This window comes from Ambystoma mexicanum, chromosome 8 (assembly GCF_040938575.1).
Source record: "Ambystoma mexicanum isolate Mex_15411 chromosome 8, UKY_AmexF1_1, whole genome shotgun sequence".
NCBI classification, from domain to species: Eukaryota; Metazoa; Chordata; class Amphibia; order Caudata; family Ambystomatidae; genus Ambystoma; species Ambystoma mexicanum.
In genome coordinates, this window is record NC_090929.1 from 765,678,114 (window position 1) to 765,701,648 (window position 23,535).

The following is a 23,535-nucleotide window of genomic DNA, read 5'->3' on the forward strand; positions in this document are numbered from 1 at the left end:
TATAGATTTTCTTGTTGAAATATCCAGTCTTCATGGATTTCATTTATTATTGGATGTGCTGGATCAGCTTAAGGAAATAGCTCATTGTATGACTTGCAAGTGCATTCTTTCAGCAAGTCAATTGGCAGAATTGTTCTATCAGTAAATTGTGCTCTCTGTACATAAAGTAATCTCTAAACATGGCACTCATGGCTCAAGGGTTTGGAGAGAATTTTGTTACATCCTACATATGGCTATTAAGTTATCTTTAGGCGGTCTTCCCTAAACAGATGGCCAAATAGAAAACATTCTACCCAAGACTAAAGCTTAATTATGCAATTACACAATTCTTTGGTGAGCTAGCTTAGCTAGCGACTTTGCTTTCAATGATAGAAACAGGATTCAAATGGAATTTTGCAATGTATCTCCAATTATGGATGGACTGACCACAAAAGTGATGGGTGGAAGGTTTCAAATGAATCTAAACCACTGGCAATTGCTCTGGGCAACCTTCCACACCACCGTTTTTTAGCCTGTCTGAGCCATTGCAAAAGGGGACCAGCCATGTGCAAATCAGTCAGCAGCTGCTGCCACCGAAGGTAGCAGCCCAGCCCAAACTGCTTGGCCAGGTCCCCTCTGCACAGAAAACCAAGCAACCCCAGAGATGTTTCGGCCTTTTTGGACCTCCTCAGTGAGGTGCAGCCTGGTTCCCTGTGGCTCAGCGAGCAAGGGACCCACGTCTGGGCATACCCTCTCTCACAAAGAGAAACAAACTGACCACAAAAGTGATGGGTGGAAGGTTTCGAATGAATCTAAACCACTGGCAATTGCTCTGGGCAACTTTCCACACCACCATTTTTTAGCCCGTCTGAGCCATTGCAAAAGGGGACCAGCCATGTGCAAATCAGTCAGCAGCTGCTGCCACCAAAGGTAGCAGCCCAGCCCGAACTGCTTGGCCAGGTCCCCTCTGCACAGAAAACCAAGCAACCCCAGACATGTTTCGGCCTTGTTGGACCTCCTCAGTGAGGTGCAGCCTGGTTCCCTGTGGCTCAGCGAGCAAGGGACCCACGTCTGGGCATACCCTCTCTCACAAAGAGAAACAAACTGACCACAAAAGTGATGGGTGGAAGGTTTCGAATGAATCTAAACCACTGGCAATTGCTCTGGGCAACCTTCCACACCACCGTTTTTTAGCCCGTCTGAGCCATTGCAAAAGGGGACCAGCCATGTGCAAATCAGTCAGCAGCTGCTGCCACTGAAGGTAGCAGCCCAGCCCAAACTGCTTGGCCAGGTCCCCTCTGCACAGAAAACCAAGCAACCCCAGACATGTTTCGGCCTTGTTGGACCTCCTCAGTGAGGTGCAGCCTGGTTCCCTGTGGCTCAGCGAGCAAGGGACCCACGTCTGGGCATACCCTCTCTCACAAAGAGAAACAAACTGACCACAAAAGTGATGGGTGGAAGGTTTCGAATTAATCTAAACCACTGGCAATTGCTCTGGGCAACCTTCCACACCACCGTTTTTTAGCCCGTCTGAGCCATTGCAAAAGGGGACCAGCCATGTGCAAATCAGTCAACAGCTGCTGCCACCGAAGGTAGCAGCCCAGCCCGAACTGCTTGGCCAGGACCCCTCTGCACAGAAAACCAAGCAACCCCAGACATGTTTCGGCCTTGTTGGACCTCGTCAGTGAGGTGCAGCCTGGTTCCCTTTGGCTCAGCGAGGAAGGGACCCTCGTCTGGGCATACCCTCTCTCACAAAGAGAAACAAACTGACCACAAAAGTGATGGGTGGAAGGTTTTGAATGAATCTAAACCACTGGCAATTGCTCTGGGCAACCTTCCACACCACCGTTTTTTAGCCCGTCTGAGCCATTGCAAAAGGGGACCAGCCATGTGCAAATCAGTCAGCAGCTGCTGCCACCGAAGGTAGCAACCTAGCCCGAACTGCTTGGCCAGGTCCCCTCTGCACAGAAAACCAAGCAACCCCAGACATGTTTCGGCCTTGTTGGACCTCCTCAGTGAGGTGCAGCCTGGTTCCCTGTGGATCAGCGTGCAAGGGACCTACGTCTAGGCATACCCTCTCTCACAAAGAGAAACAAACTGACCACAGAAGTGATGGGTGGAAGGTTTTGAATGAATCTAAACCTCTGGCAAGTGGTGGGGCCAAGCCTGATTTGCATATGGTCTTTCCCTTCTGTAATGGCTTGGCAGGCGAAGAACGGTGGTCTGGAGGGTTGCCCAGAGCATTGTCAATAAATCATCTTCTTAACAAGATCTTCAGTTCACTTGAGGGGAGAGGCGTCACGCTTTGGAGTGAATACCAATTCCTTTATGAGAGGAGAAAGTGCACACAGTGATCCAGAACACAGTGGCTAATGTGAGCACAGTATTAAATTGCCCTGATGATGGATGGCAATCCGGAATGCATTGGCAACCACAAGGCACTGCTGTGTCAGCTTCCACCGATTAGAAAATATTATTAAAAACCAAGCTTTCTGAATCACCCCAATGTATCTATTATGGACTACAGTATTTTAAACCTGCACACTATTAAGTATATGTAGGCAATTATCTGCTGAGCACACGGCACTCTGAAAGTGTTCTCAGATTTCTTTCTTTGCTTAACAGGATCTTTGTCATCATGCCCAGATCAGTGATAGTGTGCAGTTCACCAAGACTTGGTTCAACATTGGCCAGTTGTGCCCCAGTAGTAAAGGCATTTGAATTTTCGAATTGACTATATTTATCCCAAAGTAATTGGCCGGTATAGACATTCCACACTTCAATAAGCGTATTAACACCATCCCATAATTGTGGCCTCCAAAGGTATCTTCTCATTGTCTAACAAGGCTTCAAATTAGGCTGTGGGGTTGCTCTTTTGGCTCCAATGTACACATGTGATGCTGACTCACATACTAGGAATTATTTTATGTAGATAGTTCATCTGCTTTGATTACGGCCTAGCAGCTGTCAGAGTCAAGGGGGCTGGCACTATTTGTTCTTCTACCAACATGTAGTACTCCCTTCCCCTGTGTAATTACAGTTTTCCTAGATCATCTTTGGATTTTTCCAGTTCTTACCATCATTCTTCATGATCAGTTGATAAATGAGTTTGATAGCAATAGCTGGTATAATTGGCTCTTCTTGTGGCTCTTCTTGACCAGTCCATGCAAAGTTTCCTGTTTTTGTGCATGCATAACATTAGATAGTAAGCCTGTCTATGCCGTCAGATGGCAAGTGTGGTCCTGAATCTATGGAACCTTCCATGGGACAAAGAGGAAATCTGAAAGAATCACATTTGGTCAAGGTGTTTTGAGAAATGAAATTTGGTAGTGAGGTAGGGTCCGATGTCTTTCTTCATCCCTGGCCTGACTGCTTTCTTTGGTGGAACTTCAGTTTGGGTTGGGTGGGATGGATATGCACTCTGGTTTGTGACAATGCCAATCTATATGGATTGCTTCAAGGAGGTGAGGTGTAATTTCCGGGGTTATGGCAGGAGTAGCAACAGAGAGTTGAAGTGTTCCAGCACTTCAGCACAATATTGTCTTTTACATCCTCCAACATGAATCCATTTACTCGTTTAGACAAAGCACTTTGCATTCTGTAAGATAATTGCCACGGGGACGCGGACAGACAGTAGTAAACCATATAAACACCCAAGGAAGTGGCCAATTCAGAGGCTAATAACATGGGCACCAATAGTATAAACCTGCATTGCATTCCTCTCTGGTGGTCTTCCAGGCCCACTCCCATAGCAGCAATTTTCTATTTTCCACCCCAACTGCCCCTGCAACCCTATGTCCCTAACCCTGCAATCCACCTTCCCCACACTCCCCCAATCCATTACCCTTCCTAATCTGCACTGTTCACTCCATTTGGTTCCCTAGCTGTTGAGGAAACTTCGGTGACCATCTTTCAATGGGTTATTCTTCCCTTTGATGCATGGGTCAAGCACAGTCCAAACCCCTTCAGGAATGTGGACTAACTTTTTGACAAAAACGCATTTAGCAAAAGGCACAAAGGTTTGGGAGCTAATTGTGTTAACCCATGCTTTGATGTGGGCTTCACTAGTAACAGGCGTAAGCCCTTGCCTGGGCCTAACTAGGTTCGGACTGGTGGGCTGTTACCAATGAACCCTGCCTCCCAAAGTGTGGGTCAACAATATAGTGACGATTTGTGTTTTAATCATTACACAAGTTGAAAAGGAGATTACACAATGGGTATCAACACACTGGTACACATATGTAGAATGGGTGATAGAATATATAATATTTTATTTATATCACGCTCATACACACGTGTTTCAGAGCACAACCAGGCAAAGGGAGGGGAACAGGGGAGAGAACAAACACAGCGATCTTACTAGTCCCAGTGACATTGAGAATGCTCAAGTGCATGGGGAAGGGAAAAGGGGGAAAGTGCATGGAAGGGGGAGAAATTGGGAATTGCAGAGCATAAGAGAGGACAAGATAAATAATAAGTAAATAAATAAATATGGTGATCCAAACAGTGGTAGTGCAGCCTGTGAGGGCCAAGTGCAAGGTTAGTCAGATAGGCGCATCTGATCAGTGCAGACAAAGAGTGGGGGGCCTGTATGGGTACAGATACAGGCCCTAGTGCAAGCAGTGGCCAGGGGGCAGTGCAGGAGGGTGTCAGGGCGAGCAGGTACCTGATCCCGATGGGAAAAGGCTGGCCAGGTGCAGCATTGCTGAGAGAGAAAGAAAATCAGCAGGAGAGAAGAGGGGCAAAGGCAGAGGTGAAGAGGAAGATCTTGAGGAGCTTCTGGAACCATAGATGGTTCTCCTCAAGTTGCAAGATCCAGAGGGCGGGCCCCACAGAAGATAAAGCTCTACCACCAGCTAATTTCTTTGAAAAACGACTGACCCTGAGGGAGTTGGAGGTAGAGGAGCGAAGGGCTCTAGATGGGAGGTATGTACGGAGGGATAGTTGAAGGTAATTTGGACCCAGGCCCCAGAAAGCCTTGTGGACAATGTGAAGGGTTTTAAATTTAATCCTTGCAACGACAGGGAGCCAATGAAAGGATTTCAGAGCTGGAGAGATATGATCCCAGGGCTTGAGGCCAAGTCTTGCAGTCCTGTTCTGGATTAGTTGTAAAGGGCGGAGAGTGGAGGCAGTTAGATTTAGAAAGAGGCTGTTACAGTAGTCCAACCTAGAGAGAATCAGAGCTTGGGAGACAGTGAGCTTCTGAGGGAAGTATAGGAAAGGAAGAGTGCCTTTAAGGAGGTGCAGAAGGAAGTTAGACTTTTTGGAGACATCAGAGATGTGTGCGAAGAAGGAAAGTCTGGAGTCAAAGATGACACGTAGGTTCTTAGCTTTCCTGGTAGGGGCAGGAGGAGGGCCAAGGGAGGCCGGCCAGAGAGTGAGGGAAAAGGATGGAGGGGGTGTAGCAATGAGGAGGATCTCAGTCTTGTTGTCGTTTAAACAAAGATCATTTGCGGCACACCAATTTTGAATGGCGATTAGGCAGTCAGATATGAGGGAAGGAGAGGAGGTGGCTGAGGGAAGCCTGAAAATGAGTTGGGTGTTGTCAGCATAGCACTGGAAACTTTAGCAAAAAATGGAAATGCAGTAGGCGAGAGTTGCCAGGTATTGATTGAAAAGACAGGGTGAGAGGTTAGGACCCCTGGGGAACACCACAGGTAGAGAGGGAGATAGAGGATAGGAAGGACCCAAGTTGTACCTGGGAGGGTCGGTCAGAGAGAAAAGAGGTCAGCCAGGCCAGAGCCTGATCAGTGATACCCAGGTTGTCATGGAGATGATTTAGCAGGGTGGTATGGTTGACCGTGTGAAAAGCAGAGGAGAGATCAAGTAGGATGAGGACAGAGGGAATGTTAAAGTCAAGGTTGGAGAGCCGGTCTTCACAGATGTTCAGGAGAGCAGTTTCCATGCCTCTGGCAGCTCTGAGCCAGATTGGTGGTCATGGAGAGAGCCAACTGAGTCAGAGTGAAGGTTAAGCTGAGAAATGGCAAGCTTTTCCAGGAGCTTACCCAAAAAGGGAATACTGGAAATTGGGCGATAGGTAGCCAGACAAGAGGGATCACAAGAGGGTGGCATGTGGTTATGATACATTCTTATTGACTTAAAGTGGCAGAACTATTCAATGCTTTAATTTTGCAGACACAAAATGCAGTGGTTGATAGAGGACACTCAATGTCTAATGAAACCAACAATATGCTTTAGAAGGTTTTCCTCTCTATCTATATAACTGTCACGAAATAACCAGTTTCAATGCATGATGTCTTATCAAATTATAGTAATAATGAGTACGATTGGCCTAACATTTTGTAAATCCCCGTCAAACAGTACAGACTACTGAATCAAAAACTTTGTAAAATACAATCTTATCATGTTGAAACAGAACAATTATGTACACCTCGGCATACAATCCTTCTTCCCTCCAGGTTGTTAAGCCCAGGCAAACAGTGGCTACATGCAAAAATGTCACTGTGCCCGAGAGGATGGTAAACAGAGCTGTGCAGGTCTGTTTTTCCACCCAACCAATTCTGCCCCCTACGGTCCATGAGATCGTCAGCCAAAAATGTACTTGATGGAAAGAAGAGGCCTGGCGGGGACAGGCGGGTGGGTACGATTTTGAAACTCCTACCAGGCATGGGCCTAAGCCCCCATGCATCCCTGCTGATGCTGCAGAATTCAGGGGGACCTTTGAATGCCACATTGAAACCAGCTTATACTTAGACTAGCTCTAACCTTTAAAACTAGGCAGGTTTCCCCCCATACACCCCCATTTAAATGATCACCAATTTAGTATCAAATCTGGCTGCGCATTGTGGGCAGGCCAGATTAGTATGAGGCTCACCAAGTGATAAATCGTTTACCCCGACTGTTTGATTTCCTGAGGCATTACTGGGGGACAACAATCCCTTCTTGCTGTCAACTGGTCCCTCTGCCCAGTAATACCAGGCTTCTGTAACGAGCAGTATTGATTAATCCATCAGTAGCTTTGCCTACTGTTGGGTGGACCATTGCTAACTGTCATATAATCGGACCTGATAACTGTATTGGGAAAATGCATGTTTTGTGTTCTGGCTTCGTCCAGATGCTGAGATATTTATTTAGTGCCTCTTGCTTTCATGTAGAGACATGGTGTCTCCTTGAAATCTTATTGATGGGAAAACGAATACATCATTAAATATAAACACATCATTTAAAAGAAATATGACCACTTATCTGTGCTGGCCATTTGTTTGACAACATGTTACTGAAAGTGCTTCAGAAATATATTAACACCAGTATCATTTTCAATTGATGTTAAAATCAGATTTCAACTAAGGGTATTTACATGCAATCTTAAACTTTAATGTACAGCTAATTTTCTGATGTGTTAACCCTAATTCTGTTTTCAGGGTAACAGGAAGAAATTGTATAAAACCACATGGCCAACATATTTAAATAGTTGTTGGAGAACAAAACCATGTTTAATGACCGATTACCATTACATTACATTATTTATTATGCACATCCAAAAAGGCCCAGAGGCATATCGGCACAAATCCTATCCCTAGCACGTTCAATGCAGAGAGAGATGTCATATCCTTTATTTGTGTTGTGTTTGAAAAGTTTATTCGGACAAAACAATGTCCATTAAACACATATCAAAAGGATTTTGCAATAAAAACATAACAAATACATTGTTCACCTCTAATAGAGCATTAGTCCATAAAATGAAACACTCTACAGTATAATTGATAAGCACACGTCAAGTATCACATTAAAGCAATTCATCAGTCTTCTAAAGTACAGAAATAATTAATACAGTACAAAAGCACACAATAGAGGATAATTTAAGATACCAGAACACGTCTTCTTATGGCACCCTTTCTCAAAAACATTGCTGACTTCAAATATGAGAGCAGGGCCCAAGCAATATATTTTGTTTCTGCCTTTAATAGCAGCATCAGTGCTGGCCGATAGAAACACAAGCCGGTGCATCTCAATACTTGCAAAATGGTTCGCTCTCAAATGATTGAGTAGCCAGGATGAAACAAAATAAAATGGGCCAAATCTTCAGTGGGGGCACCACAGACAGGACAGCTTGAGTCATCCGAGTAACCTGTACACTTACACGTGTTCCCCCTCAAGTGCAGGCAATCAAAGCAGGCCCTGGTAATAAGCCAGCTATGGTGACCCACCTTAGCCCAAATCAGGTGCGGCGAGCGAGCCACTAATTAACAGATGATGCGCAACAGCCTGCAAAGGCCGCATTGCACTGTTACGAGTGACCGCTTGTACCCTGATTACCACCTTCTTAAAGGAGTTTACTTCTCTAGTTTGGAGCAAGCTAGTGGCAGGTGGCATAACTGCCAAATTAACCCTGGACATATGTTTATATACGAATTTGAGCCAGTGTATCTTCTGACACAAGTCCATGCTCATAGTTGATTTAATTATAAAGTGGCACACTCAGCCTTTGGGTTTCACCAGATTCTAGCCACACAATAGGCCAGGTCCCATCGCCCACTCATCATCCAAAAACGGCATTCCCAGTTCTCTGTGTACAGATGCACAGGATGATGAGCCGGGGAGTCCCAAAAGCCTTTTAAAATAGCGTTTTTCCCTCGCCTGCAAGTCTCCCGGCTGTTGGAACCCCCAAATGGCTGGCTCATATAGGGAAGCTGCCTTGACCTTCATAGAGTAGACTTTGAGTGCAGATTCAAGGTGTTGGCCCTTGCACCTAGAGGAAAAACGGTTAAGGCCCCACAGTTATTGGCACATTTTCAAGGATTGTTTTGTAACATGTGCCTTACTTGAGAAACACTCAGACTCGCACACCCAAATAATCATACTCATGTACCCTCAGGATTATGACCCCCACGCAAACAATGGGACGCATCTTAATCAGCCTTTTACTGGCACTGCAACTCATGACCGCTGATTTAACTGAATTTATTTTTAGACCTAAATTTGTCATGAATTTGCAGCGACCAATGCCTGCAATGCCTTTGCCGTTCTGGCCATAAGCACCATGTCGTCAGCGTATGCCAAAACGGTGAATGGTTTGCCCCCCCACAAATAAAAAATCCACAGCCTTGTTTAAAAGTGCCTGCAATAGCCCGTTGTTGTATAGGCTAAAGAGGAGGGGTGCCAGTACACACCGTTGGCGTACTCCCAATATAACTTTAAACCACTCTGTGCACCTTCACCCCGGACAAAACCGAACATTGATGTTAGCATGAATCTCCCGCAAAACTGTCACAAAATCAGACGCACAGCCCATGGACTCAAGCACAGCCCACAACTTGGTGCGGTCCACCTTGTCATAGGCTGTGCTTAAGTCCATGAATGCGTTTTTAGTTTATTTTTAAACTCCTTGATTGTCCTACAATTTCTTACAGCTGCTGGTAGGGTGTTCCATTCCATAGGGACACTTGACCAGAACATACCCCTTCTGACTAGTTCCAAGGAGGTTTTTGGAACTGGTAAATTCCTTTCCCCGTTTGAGTAAAGTGTACGTGCCACCTGTTTGACTTTTAGTCTGTTGACATTATAAGGTGGAGCATCACCGGTAAGTGCTTTATAAGTAATAGTGAGCAGCCTGAAATCAAATCTTTGCTCAATTGGTAGCCAATGTAGCTTCCTTCTCACTTCAGACACATGCAAACATTTACATAGGCCCATAATGGCTCTTATTGCGCTGTTCTGCACAACTTGACATTTTTTAAGTTAGACTTTATTCACTCCAATGAGGAGTGAGCCGCAATAGTCAATATTTACGGAAACAATTGCTCTAGCGATAGTTTTGCAGCCATTTTGAGACAAGAAAGGTCGTATGTGAGTGAGAAGTCTAATTTAATAGGCTGATGCTGCCACCAGACTGTTTACATGAGCAGACATACTCAGTGTATAATCAAACGTTATTCCTAATTTTTTGATTATTTCCTTAACTGAAATGTCATGATCCGCAACACGAAATGATGGATATTCTGATGCTAGTTGAGTCTGGGTTTAGAACCCGCTAGCATCAGCTCCGTTTTCCCATTAGTAAGGGCCATACCATTAGCATCCATCCATTTGCAAATTAAATCATATATTTCTGCAATCATAACGGCGTCCTGCTCATAGTCCTGTCAGTGTGATAAGGCACTGAGAGTCATCAGCATAATTAGAGAAACAGACATTCTTTTCTAATGCAAAGAAAGGAACGGTAAAAAGGTTATACAAAATTGGAGCAAGTGCTGCTGCCTGCGGAATACCGTAACTCACTGAAACAAGAACAAAGAAACAGTTTTGTGGTTTTATGTTAAAAACAGTTCTTTCATGTATCGCACAGAAAATATCTGGAAACACTTAACTGTATTCTTCTTCTACTGAAATATAATGTATTCTTTTTTTATCTGAAAATATCTATATGGCTCTCCCACAAATTTTAGGGATAACACAAATCCAATGGTGGAACTTCAACAAGCCAGTGAAATACAGGCAGGCCGCCCAGTCTATGAATAGTGGAATGCCAAATGAAACTAATCCTGTGCGGTGGGGTGTGGTGTGTGTGTGTGTGTGTGTACTATGTTAACAACAGTAAAAATGTATTCAATGTACAATATTCTCCCTTTCTTTTAAATAAGAAGGACCAAAAATGAACGCTACTTTTAGACCAACAAGATCTAAACTACTTCTGATCACTTTACGAACAACTCCACGTCTCAACGTCCATATGCCCTGAATCACTGTTGGAAATATCTATTGCCATTTGATTGGTTATCAGGATTTCTTTCAACACATATTCTTTGGAGTTCTTATCCAGGGTGTATACCTTGTGTCCTATTGTACCTATCGCCTGTGCACAACATCTCCCTCGCATCGAACATATACTAGGTCGACACTGTATACAGCAACAAAGAAATAACAGAATTCCAAAAATGATAAGTAAGACCGAAAGTACCTTCCAACCCCAAGATCGCAAGAAGTGCCAGAACCGAGCGCTAAGATCCCAGTTTCCATCGGGAATATGCATTTCTGAACTAATGACGTGCAGATTCTGTATTGCCTTGAAGATAGTTGGGGAGGAATCTGGCACGAAACACAACAAGCGGACCCCAATAATGTACACACTCCACCAGGTTCAGCCAGAATGACATCTAATGCCATCCGGTTCTGAAGTGCTACTAATCTTATTGCTTTCTGTTCCAATGTCATATTATAGAGTATGTCCGTGGTCCGGTTGATGGTTCTCTGCAGTACTCTCGCTAGTCGTCTGATGTCTTCGGAGTTCGCAATTTGTCCCCAAAATGGCACAAAGGATTTTGCTACGTCTCCCAGAACCTGTGCTGCAGTGTCGACATTCTCGTCCCGCCGTGGACGAGACTTTGAAACCTCCACAGTACTGGCTATGAATACCCCTGGTAAAGGATGCCTAAATAACAAGTTCCCTGCCAATCCCTGGATAACCATGGAAATGCTACATTACCACAAACAAAGTAGACAGGTTTGCCTACATACAAAAGTCTGTCTTCCCCAGTCAAATTCGCAACATTGGCGCAACTTTTAAAATCACCCATTGACTGGGTACTATTCCTCTGAATGCAGAAAGAAACTGAATCAGGGCTATGGTTAACAGCGTAAGAAGGAGGCATGGCTTCCTTATTGCCTATAGGAGCCATCTTGAAGGAAATCAAAGATTGAAAAGGACGAGACAGTCTATCAGAAGGCCTAATAGAAGCAACATTGAGCTTGCTCCTATTTGCAAAAAGTGAGCATCCAAGGGGCGTTAGAATACGTTTCTCAAAACTATTCAAATTAGTACCGTCAAAGTTCCCCGAGATGCTATCATTCCATCGGCCAAAGAACAGTGCTCTAAGAGAGGCATAACAAGCAGTTGTCAAAGGTAAAGGATGAATATACCAACCTAGCCCTTTATCCCCGTGTTGCAGTAAATGTGAACAAACCCAACAGTTGGATTTATTAAAAATAGCATGTGTAGCATTCATGATGAGGAACAATGTATTATTGTAGTATCTCTGTCTAAGCTGAGAGTCTCGAGGAGATTCACAGGGTAATTCATAGAATTTCGCAGAAAAGTGTCGCAAGCGGCTGGCGCAGAGTGTCCGCGTGCGATTGTCTGCGCCAGGCACGTGCGCTAAAACCGATTTCCGCGCACAGCGTATTCATGGATTTTAGGCTCCCAAACCAGCCGTGGCGCAGAGTATCGCAGCGACCCTGCAGCAGCGCCAGTAACGCCCCCAAGAACGCCCTCGCGCAAGGAAAAGCCATCAAAATCGCTAAATCATCGGAAAGGGCTGCGCTAACCCTGGACCAGTTTACAGGGCTGCCAAACAAGGAACGCAAAGCGGGTAACGTGCATATCAGGGGTATGCGTGAAGTTATACACACGATTAGCCAGGCTGCCAGGGTACGTGTATTTCAGGGGTGCGCGGGAAGTTCAACACGCGATAGTCCAGGGAACGTGTATTACAGGGGTACGCGGGAAGTTCAACACGCGATTGTCCAGGGAACGTGTATTACAGGGGTACGCGGGAAGTTCAACACGCGATTGTCCAGGGAACGTGTATTACAGGGGTACGCGGGAAGTCTTACATGCGATTAGCCAGGGCACGTGTAATACAGGGGTACGCGTGAAGTTATACACGCGATTAGCCAGGGTACGTGTATTACAGGGGTACGTGGGAATTATAACACACGCAATTTGGCTGGGTACGTGTATTACAGGGGTACACGGGAAGTTCTACACGCGAATCGGCTGGGTACGTGTATTACAGGGGTGCGCGGGAATGATCACATGCGATTTGGCTTGGTACGTGTATTACAGGGGTGCGTGGTAATGATCAGACGCGATTTGGCTTGGTACGTGTATTACAGGGGTGCGTGGGAAGTTCTACACGCGATTGGCCAGGGTATGTGTATTACAGGGGTACGTGGGAATTATCACACGCGATTTGGCTGGGTACGTGTATTACAGGGGTACACGGGAAGTTCTACACGCGATTCGGCTGGGTACGTGTATTACAGGGGTGCGCGGGAATTCTCACATGCGATTTGGCCAGGTACGTGTATTACAGGGGTGTGCGGGAATTATCACACGCAATTAGGCTGGGTGGGTCCTCACAGGTGTTCCCTGTACACCCTCCACGGCCCCAGCAGGCAGCCCACAAAACAGGGGACTACCCTGTACACCTGCTCATGTCCCCCTGCACCCCCACCCCCCTGCCACCATGGGCAGCCCCCACCAGGCCCCCACTCATGTCTCCCACCACCCCCAGCAGTGCAGGGTCAACCTCCACCAGGCCCCCACTCATGTCTCCCACCACCCCCACCCCCCAGCAGTGCAGGGTCACCCTCCACCAGGCCCCCACTCATGTCCCCCTGCACCCCCACCCCCCAGCAGTGCAGGGTCAACCACCACCAGGCCCCCACTCATGTCCCCCTGCACCCCCACCCCCCAGCAGTGCAGGGTCACCCTCCACCAGGCCCCCACTCATGTCTCCCACCACCCCCACCCCCCAGCAGTGCAGGGTCAACCTCCACCAGGCCCCCACTCATGTCCCCCTGCACCCCCACCCCCCAGCAGTGCAGGGTCACCCTCCACCAGGCCCCCACTCATGTCTCCCACCACCCCCACCCCCCAGCAGTGCAGGGTCAACCTCCACCAGGCCCCCACTCATGTCCCCCTGCACCCCCACCCCCCAGCAGTGCAGGGTCACCCTCCACCAGGCCCCCACTCATGTCCCCCTGCACCCCCACCCCCCAGCAGTGCAGGGTCAACCACCACCAGGCCCCCACTCATGTCCCCCTGCACCCCCACCCCCCAGCAGTGCAGGGTCACCCTCCACCAGGCCCCCACTCATGTCCCCCACCACCCCCACCCCCCAGCAGTGCAGGGTCACCCTCCACCAGGCCCCCACTCATGTCCCCCTGCACCCCCACCCCCCAGCAGTGCAGGGTCACCCTCCACCAGGCCCCCACTCATGTCCCCCTGCACCCCCACCCCCCAGCAGTGCAGGGTCACCCTCCACCAGGCCCCCACTCATGTCTCCCACCACCCCCACCCCCCAGCAGTGCAGGGTCAACCTCCACCAGGCCCCCACTCATGTCCCCCTGCACCCCCACCCCCCAGCAGTGCAGGGTCACCCTCCACCAGGCCCCCACTCATGTCTCCCACCACCCCCACCCCCCTGCCACCATGGGCAGCCCCCACCAGGCCCCCACTCATGTCTCCCACCCCCCCCACCCCACAGCAGTGCAGGGTCAACCTCCACCAGGCCCCCACTCATGTCTCCCACCACCCCCACCCCTCAGCAGTGCAGGGTCACCCTCCACCAGGCCCCCACTCATGTCCCCCTGCACCACCACCCCCCAGCAGTGCAGGGTAAACCACCACCAGGCCCCCACTCATGTCCCCCTGCACCCCCACCCCCCAGCAGTGCAGGGTCACCCTCCACCAGGCCCCCACTCATGTCTCCCACCACCCCCACCCCCCAGCAGTGCAGGGTCAACCTCCACCAGGCCCCCACTCATGTCCCCCTGCACCCCCACCCCCCAGCAGTGCAGGGTCACCCTCCACCAGGCCCCCACTCATGTCTCCCACCACCCCCACCCCCCAGCAGTGCAGGGTCACCCTCCACCAGGCCCCCACTCATGTCCCCCTGCACCCCCACCCCCCAGCAGTGCAGGGTCACCCTCCACCAGGCCCCCACTCATGTCCCCCTGCACCCCCACCCCCCAGCAGTGCAGGTTCACCCTCCACCAGGCCCCCACTCATGTCTCCCACCACCCCCACCACCCAGCAGTGCAGGGTCAACCTCCACCAGGCCTCCACTCATGTCCCCCTGCACCCCCACCCCCCAGCAGTGCAGGGTCACCCTCCACCAGGCCCCCACTCATGTCTCCCACCACCCCCACCCCCCTGCCACCATGGGCAGCCCCCACCAGGCCCCCACTCATGTCTCCCACCCCCCCACCCCACAGCAGTGCAGGGTCAACCTCCACCAGGCCCCCACTCATGTCTCCCACCACCCCCACCCCTCAGCAGTGCAGGGTCACCCTCCCCCGGGCCCCCACTCATGTCCCCCTGTACCACCACCCCCCCAGCAGTGCAGGGTAAACCACCACCAGGCCCCCACTCATGTCCCCCTGCACCCCCACCCCCCAGCAGTGCAGGGTCACCCTCCACCAGGCCCCCACTCATGTCTCCCACCACCCCCACCCCCCAGCAGTGCAGGGTCAACCTCCACCAGGCCCCCACTCATGTACCCCTGCACCCCCACCCCCCAGCAGTGCAGGGTCACCCTCCACCAGGCCCCCACTCATGTCTCCCACCACCCCCACCCCCCAGCAGGGCAGGGTCAACCTCCACCAGGCCCCCACTCATGTCCCCCTGCACCCCCACCCCCCAGCAGTGCAGGGTCACCCTCCACCAGGCCCCCACTCATGTCCCCCTGCACCCCCACCCCCCAGCAGTGCAGGGTCAACCACCACCAGGCCCCCACTCATGTCCCCCTGCACCCCCACCCCCCAGCAGTGCAGGGTCACCCTCCACCAGGCCCCAACTCATGTCTCCCACCACCCCCACCCCCCAGCAGTGCAGGGTCACCCTCCACCAGGCCCCCACTCATGTCCCCCTGCACCCCCACCCCCCAGCAGTGCAGGGTCACCCTCCACCAGGCCCCCACTCATGTCCCCCTGCACCCCCACCCCCCAGCAGTGCAGGGTCACCCTCCACCAGGCCCCCACTCATGTCTCCCACCACCCCCACCCCCCAGCAGTGCAGGGTCAACCTCCACCAGGCCCCCACTCATGTCCCCCTGCACCCCCACCCCTCAGCAGTGCAGGGTCACCCTCCACCAGGCCCCCACTCATGTCTCCCACCACCCCCACCCCCCTGCCACTATGGGCAGCCCCCACCAGGCCCCCACTCATGTCTCCCACCACCCCCACCCCCCAGCAGTGCAGGGTCAACCTCCACCAGGCCCCCACTAATGTCTCCCACCACCCCCAACCCCCAGCAGTGCAGGGTCACCCTCCACCAGGCCCCCACTCATGTCTACCACCACCCCTACCCCCCAGCAGTGCAGGGGCACCCTCCACCAGGCCCCCACTCATGTCTTACACCACCCCCACCCCCCTGCCACCATGGGCAGCCCCCACCAGGCCCCCACTCATGTCTCCCACCACCCCCACCCCCAGCAGTGCAGGGTCAACCTCCACCAGGCCCCCACTCATGTCTCCCACCACCCCCACCCCCCAGCAGTGCAGGGTCAACCTCCACCAGGCCCCCACTCATGTCTCCCACCACCCCCACCCCCCAGCAGTGCAGGGTCAACCTCCACCAGGCCCCCACTCATGTCTCCCACCACCCCCACCCCCCAGCAGTGCAGGGTCACCCTCCACCAGGCCCCCACTCATGTCTCCCACCACCCCCACCCCCCAGCAGCGCAGGGTCAACCTCCACCAGGCCCCCACTCATGTCCCCCTGCACCCCCACCCCCCAGCAGTGCAGGGTCACCCTCCACCAGGCCCCCACTCATGTCCCCCTGCACCCCCACCCCCCAGCAGTGCAGGGTCACCCTCCACCAGGCCCCCACTCATGTCTCCCACCACCCCCACCCCCCAGCAGTGCAGGGGCACCCTCCACCAGCCCCCCACTCATGTCTCCCACCACCCCCACCCCCCTGCCACCATGGGCAGCCCCCACCAGGCCCCCACTCATGTCTCCCACCACCCCCACCCCCCTGCCACCATGGGCAGCCCCCACCAGGCCCCCACTCATGTCTCCCACCACCCCCACCCCCAGCAGTGCAGGGGCACCCTCCACCAGGCCCCCACTCATGTCTCCCACCACCCCCACCCCCCTGCCACCATGGGCAGCCCCCACCAGGCCCCCAATCATGTCTCCCACCACCCCCACCCCCCTGCCACCATGGGCAGCCCCCACCAGGCCCCCACTCATGTCTCCCACCACCCCCACCCCCCTGCCACCATGGGCAGCCCCCACCAGGCCCCCACTCATGTCTCCCACCACCCCCACCCCCCAGCAGTGCAGGGTCAACCTCCACCAGGCCCCCACTCATGTCTCCCACCACCCCCACCCCCCAGCAGTGCAGGGTCACCCTCCACCAGGCCCCCACTCATGTCCCCCTGCACCCCCACCCCCCAGCAGTGCAGGGTCAACCACCACCAGGCCCCCACTCATGTCCCCCTGCACCCCCACCCCACAGCAGTGCAGGGTCACCCTCCACCAGGCCCCCACTCATGTCTCCCACCACCCCCACCCCCCAGCAGTGCAGGGTCAACCTCCACCAGGCCCCCACTCATGTCCCCCTGCACCCCCACCCCCCAGCAGTGCAGGGTCTACCACCACCAGGCCCCCACTCATGTCCCCCTGCACCCCCACCCCCCAGCAGTGCAGGGTCACCCTCCACCAGGCCCCCACTCATGTCTCCCACCACCCCCACCCCCCAGCAGTGCAGGGTCAACCTCCACCAGGCCCCCACTCATGTCCCCCTGCACCCCCACCCCCCAGCAGTGCAGGGTCACCCTCCACCAGGCCCCCACTCATGTCTCCCACCACCCCCACCCCCCAGCAGTGCAGGGTCACCCTCCACCAGGCCCCCACTCATGTCCCCCTGCACCCCACCCCCCAGCAGTGCAGGGTCACCCTCCACCAGGCCCTCACTCATGTCCCCCTGCACCCCCACCCCCCAGCAGTGCAGGGTCACCCTCCACCAGGCCCCCACTCATGTCTCCCACCACCCCCACCCCCCAGCAGTGCAGGGTCAACCTCCACCAGGCCCCCACTCATGTCCCCCTGCACCCCCACCCCCCCAGCAGTGCAGGGTCACCCTCCACCAGGCCCCCACTCATGTCCCCCTGCGCCCCCACCCCCCAGCAGTGCAGGGTCACCCTCCACCAGGCCCCCACTCATGTCTCCCACCACCCCCACCCCCCAGCAGTGCAGGGGCACCCTCCACCAGGCCCCCACTCATGTCTCCCACCCCCCCACCCCCCTGCCACCATGGGCAGCCCCCACCAGGCCCCCACTCATGTCTCCCACCACCCCCACCCCCCTGCCACCATGGGCAGCCCCCACCAGGCCCCCACTCATGTCTCCCACCACCCCCACCCCCCAGCAGTGCAGGGGCACCCTCCACCAGGCCCCCACTCATGTCTCCCACCACCCTCACCCCCCTGCCACCATGGGCAGCCCCCACCAGGCCCCCACTCATGTCTCCCACCACCCCCACCCCCCAGCAGTGCAGGGTCAACCTCCACCAGGCCCCCACTCATGTCTCCCACCACCCCCACCCCCCAGCAGTGCAGGGTCAACCTCCACCAGGCCCCCACTCATGTCTCCCACCACCCCCACCCCCCAGCAGCGCAGGGTCAACCTCCACCAGGCCCCCACTCATGTCCCCCTGCACCCCCAACCCCCAGCAGTGCAGGGTCACCCTCCACCAGGCCCCCACTCATGTCCCCCTGCACCCCCACCCCCCAGCAGTGCAGTTTCACCCTCCACCAGGCCCCCACTCATGTCTCCCACCACCCCCACCCCCCAGCAGTGCAGGGGCACCCTCCACCAGGCCCCCACTCATGTCTCCCACCACCCCCACCCCCCTGCCACCATGGGCAGCCCCCACCAGGCCCCCACTCATGTCTCCCACCACCCCCACAAAAAGTGGAGCAGTGTCCGTCGACTCCAAATCATAAGAAAAAACAAAGGAAACCTAAAACTAAAGAACTATATACAAAGGCGGCGGGCAAGTCCAGCGGCTCACTCCGTGGTGTTCCGGGCCAGGGCATCATCGAACTCCTGTTCGATGTCCCGGAGGCGGTCCAGTTCCATGGCCCCGAGGGTCCGCAGGGACGACGCCGTGTCCTCCTCCAACCCCCTGCGGATTGCCTCGAGGCACTCAGCCCGCCACAGGGCCCTCCGCATGGAGTTCTCCGCCCTGACCATCGTGAGCCGCGCCTCTTCCGCCCGCCGCCGCTCCGCACCTATGGCGTGGCCCAACCGCTGCCACACGGAAGACACTCTCTGTCCTGGGTCCTCCTGCCCTCCGGCCGATGCCTGCCCCTCCGATGTCGAAGGCCCCGAGCCTTCAAGGCTCCCACCATGTTGCTGCTGCTGCTCTGCCTCTGCCCCTGCACTGCCTCCTGCTGCCTGCACATCCTCCGCCGGCTGGGGTGCAGTTGTTGATGTGGCCACCCCTGCTGGACGTCCGACTCCCGACTGTGGCAGGGATGCCTCCTCCACCAGCCTGGCCGCACTGTCAGAGGCAGCTCCACAGGGCACCCAGGTGACTGATGGGTGGGAAGATGGCATAGAGGACGACTGGCGCGTAGGGGGTCCAGTTGAGGAGGGGGTCGGAACAAGCCCCATCAGACGGAGGAATCAGGTCTGGGTGACCTGTCCCAGCAGGCTGACGTGGTCAACGAGCCATTCGAGATGACGTGCAGTCTCTCCATGAAAAGACTGCAGGTCACCTCGCATGGCCCGTTGACGCAACGCCACACCAGCCAGGACAGGCTCAACCCGGACCTGGATAGCCACGTCCGCAGGCAGAGGAAGGCCAGTTGACGTCAGCTCATCCCCTGCCTGGAAACGGGTCTGGACGTAGGCATCCCTGCTGGTGCAAGATGATGCAGGGACAGGATTCGGGACAGGATTGCACACAGGCACCTCCGCGGCGGCCTGTGCTGCCTCCTGTCCCTGGTCCTGGACTGCACCACTAGCACCAGTGGGATCCCCACCTCCAGAGCCCGTCTCTGGTGCTTGCACGGCCTCCTCCTCCACCAGACCCCCCACCAACCTGGATGACTCCGTGCCATCTTCCCCTGTTGGGCCCTGTGGGGTCCCAGCTGCCCCTTCTGCTGCCGAGGAGTCCAACTCCAACCTCCGCCTCTTGGACCTCCCCCCGGCAGCTGCGGCCTGGGACGTGGCACCGGACTCCTCACTCCCCGACGAGATGACAACACGGGAGGGGAGCCGGGCCTTGCGTCTCCGGCTGGCGGTCGGATCCCCGCCGCTGTGCTCCACAGCACCTTCTCCGCCCTCTTCATCAGTTGACGCTGCAGACAGGGAGAAACAAAACACAGGCATCAGGGCACTGTACAATGGTCACATACACACATGACAGTTGCACATGAGTGGCATTGGCAAACCTCAGACATGTCATCACAATCCCCAACACACATGTCATTGCAACTCGCACACATGAGCCATACCACAGCCATATCGCAACTGCCACCACCATCCATACACATACAACAGCATGACCAGCAAAGGTGACCCAGACATCACATGCAACACAGGAAGTGCACCACACATGTACACACACCACCACACTTGCATGCATGTGTACACCTCTGCCAAGTGTCGCACTGTTCAGACGGGCATCCATGTCACATCTGCCAATCAGGCTTACACATACCGCAGTCACATGCATCCATGTTGCATCACTGTTGCACCCTTGTCAAATACACACACATGCACATGTACACAGTGCTCATACATGCAGCCCAATACAACATACATGCGTGACATCACGGACATGTCTACTTACATACACATACATACAAACATGTGTGCACGCACAACTGCATTTGCCATGCAAGCCTACACACACAAGCACCATCCATGTCTCACACATTACAGCCCTCGCATGTGTCAGCCCCACGGCCATGTACACCCGCACCCATACTCGACCCCATACAAACAGATGTGCAACCTGCACAATACCGAATAATCACCACACGCACTGCTCACAATCAGGATGCATGTACACTCACCGCTCGACTCCAGACGGGTCTGCTTCTCCAGGACCTGGACGTGGAGCGCTGGGGATATGCGTTCCAGGACCCCCATCTGTTCTTCCGACAAGCGGCCCCGGCGCCCCTTGGCATCCGCTGCCTTCAAGAGGCGCCGGGCCTTGTTCAGGGTCCTGGACCTGAAGTCCTCCCAGCGCTTCCTGACATGTTGTAAGTCCCGGACTGCCACCCCCTCCGCGTTGATGGCAGTCACGATGTCAGTCCAGATCCGAGTCCGTCCTTCCTTGTCGGCGCGGGAACTTCCGAAGAGGGCATCATACTGCCCCAGGACTTGCTCCACCAGGACACCAACTTCGGTGGCACTGAAGCTGGTGCCCCTCTGCCTCTCTGGCCGGGGGTTGTCAGTGGTCACAGATGGTGTTTGCCCCGACATGACAACCCCAGAGGCAGGAGTGGGTGGGCAACTGGGTCCTGGGGCTGTGCTGTGGAGCGATGGAATTCCAGTCGGGAGTCTTCGGTACCAGCAGGGGTGGTCACAGCAACAGCACCCCTGGCTGATGTGCAGGCAGCAAATGGCAGTGCACGTGGGCAGCAGGCAGTCAGGCAGCAGCAGATGGTAGGTGGGAGCGTGCTCAGGGCTCTGGGGGGCAGTAGTTCGGCCTTCTGGGCGGGAGCGTGGTCTTCCGTGTGCTTACGCGTGGCCAGCTTGGTACGGAGTGATTTGGCACGTGAAAATCCTGCACGTCAGCGTGAAAATCGAGGAAAGGCCCTTAGCGCGTAAGCGCGTCAGCACGCATACGCGATTCTATTGGACCAAAGGCCCTCAGCGCGTAAGCGCGTCTGTGACGTGACCCGCACGGGTGTTTCCCACACAGCACGTGATGACAGAGCACACGTGGAAAGACTGCACGTCAGAGTCTCATCGCGTGTGATTGGTGGAAATGGCCCTACACGCAGAAGTGACAAAGCGTGTAATTGGAGGAAATGTCCCTACACGCAGAAGTGACAAAGCGTGTAATTGGAGGAAATGTCCCTACACGCAGAAGTGACAAAGCGTGTAATTGGTGGAAATGTCCCTAGCGCATACACGCCGCGTAAGTGACGCTGGACGTGTGGGCCTGTATAAAAGGTACGCGTAGAACACCACTTCCTTGTACGTGCTTTTCGTGGAGAGCGAGTCGGTGAATTCTGTACTTCTTGTCGTTTCACACGCGATTTACTTCACAGCGTTTCAAGTTCGTATTCCCTGTTACCTCTGACAGCTTTTTCTCTTCTTTCGCTTTTACTGGTTTACCTGGGCCTGTTCCCTCAAACAGTGTTCCCTTCTACTGTTGTCCTGTCTCCTCAGACAGCGTACAAATCTTCTTTTGGCGGGGGTGTTGCCAACCAAACGTGCTCCTTTTACACGCTCGTTTACCAGGCAGACGGTGAGTCACGCACGTATCTAACATCTGTGCTTGCCCCGTGTGTAGCCTACCCCTTCAGAGGTCATTCTAGGCTGCGTGTGACATGCATACGTTCATTCTTGTGTTTCTGGGTGCCACAGCGTAGTGCAGGTTTTTCTTTCTGCACACGTGGTCTAGGAGGGGTTGCGTGCACGTCATCTCCCTTTTTTGGGCCTCCTGTGCGTTGCGTGACCCGTCATCTTTCCCCAGGGGTTACATTCAGCCTTGCTAGAGCACTAGGGTACAATTACCATCTGGTACCCAACCCCTTTGACCCCCAATTGCCCAGGACAATAGTCTACATCCACTCCCATACGCACATTAACATCAGTGCCATGGCTGGGAGGCGAGGATTCCGTAAGGGTGGCAAAGGTGGAAGAGCCACAAGTGGTGGCCGTGGTGGATCCGGTAGGGGACGTGGTCGTAACTTGCAGGGTGAGCCTGTCCCCCCATGTGTGGAGGACCAGTCACGGGCACCCATAATCCCCCCCCTCCCCCCCTCCCATTGAGGCTGATGTGGCTGACACCATCCATGCTCAGCCCTTGTTGGACCAGCCCATTGTGGCACCAGACCTGGCTGACTCCATGGCTGACTTCCAGGTCAGCAGGGCTACGACACGTGCGCTGGTGCACGTTGATGCCATCATGCCACGTGGATCTGGGGCAGCAAGGTCATCTGCTGCACCAAGGAGGCAGGGCGGAGAGGCTGCAGGGGCAGCTGCGGCTCCATCCACCCCAGCCCTCACACACCCAGCCAGGACAGTGTCAGTCCTAGTCCATGCTGCTGACATTCCCCCTGACACCATCACACTAGAGCCAATGCCTGCACCAACTCCCATGCTGAGTGTGCAATCCCACACTCCTGATACAGAGTCCACCAGGGCTCCTGCCCCTAGTGTCCAGAGCGGCGCAGGACACTCAGGATCACCACCACCTTCCAAGCGGAAGAGGAAGAGTGCTCGTCCGGCATAGGCTGATGCCCCAGACACGGCTACACAGTCCGGCCCGTCCAGGAAGCCCAGCTTCACGGATGACAAACTGAATGCACTTGTCGAGTATGTGTCCGGACATGACAACAAGATGGTCATTGTTGCAGGATCCAAGACCACACCTGCACAACGCCAGGCACACTGGCAGACCGTTGCGGACATCGTAAGTGCCCTTGGAATTGTGAGGCGCACAGCCAATGATTGCTATAAGCGCTGGAATGACCTAAAGCGCAGGGCAAAGAGTAAGCTGGCCTCAAGTCATGCCGCAACTCTAGTGACTGGAGGTGGGTCTCCAGTAGTAGACATGGAACTCACTCCACATGAGTCAGTCGCTGGGACCTACGTCACGGAGGAACAGATCCAAG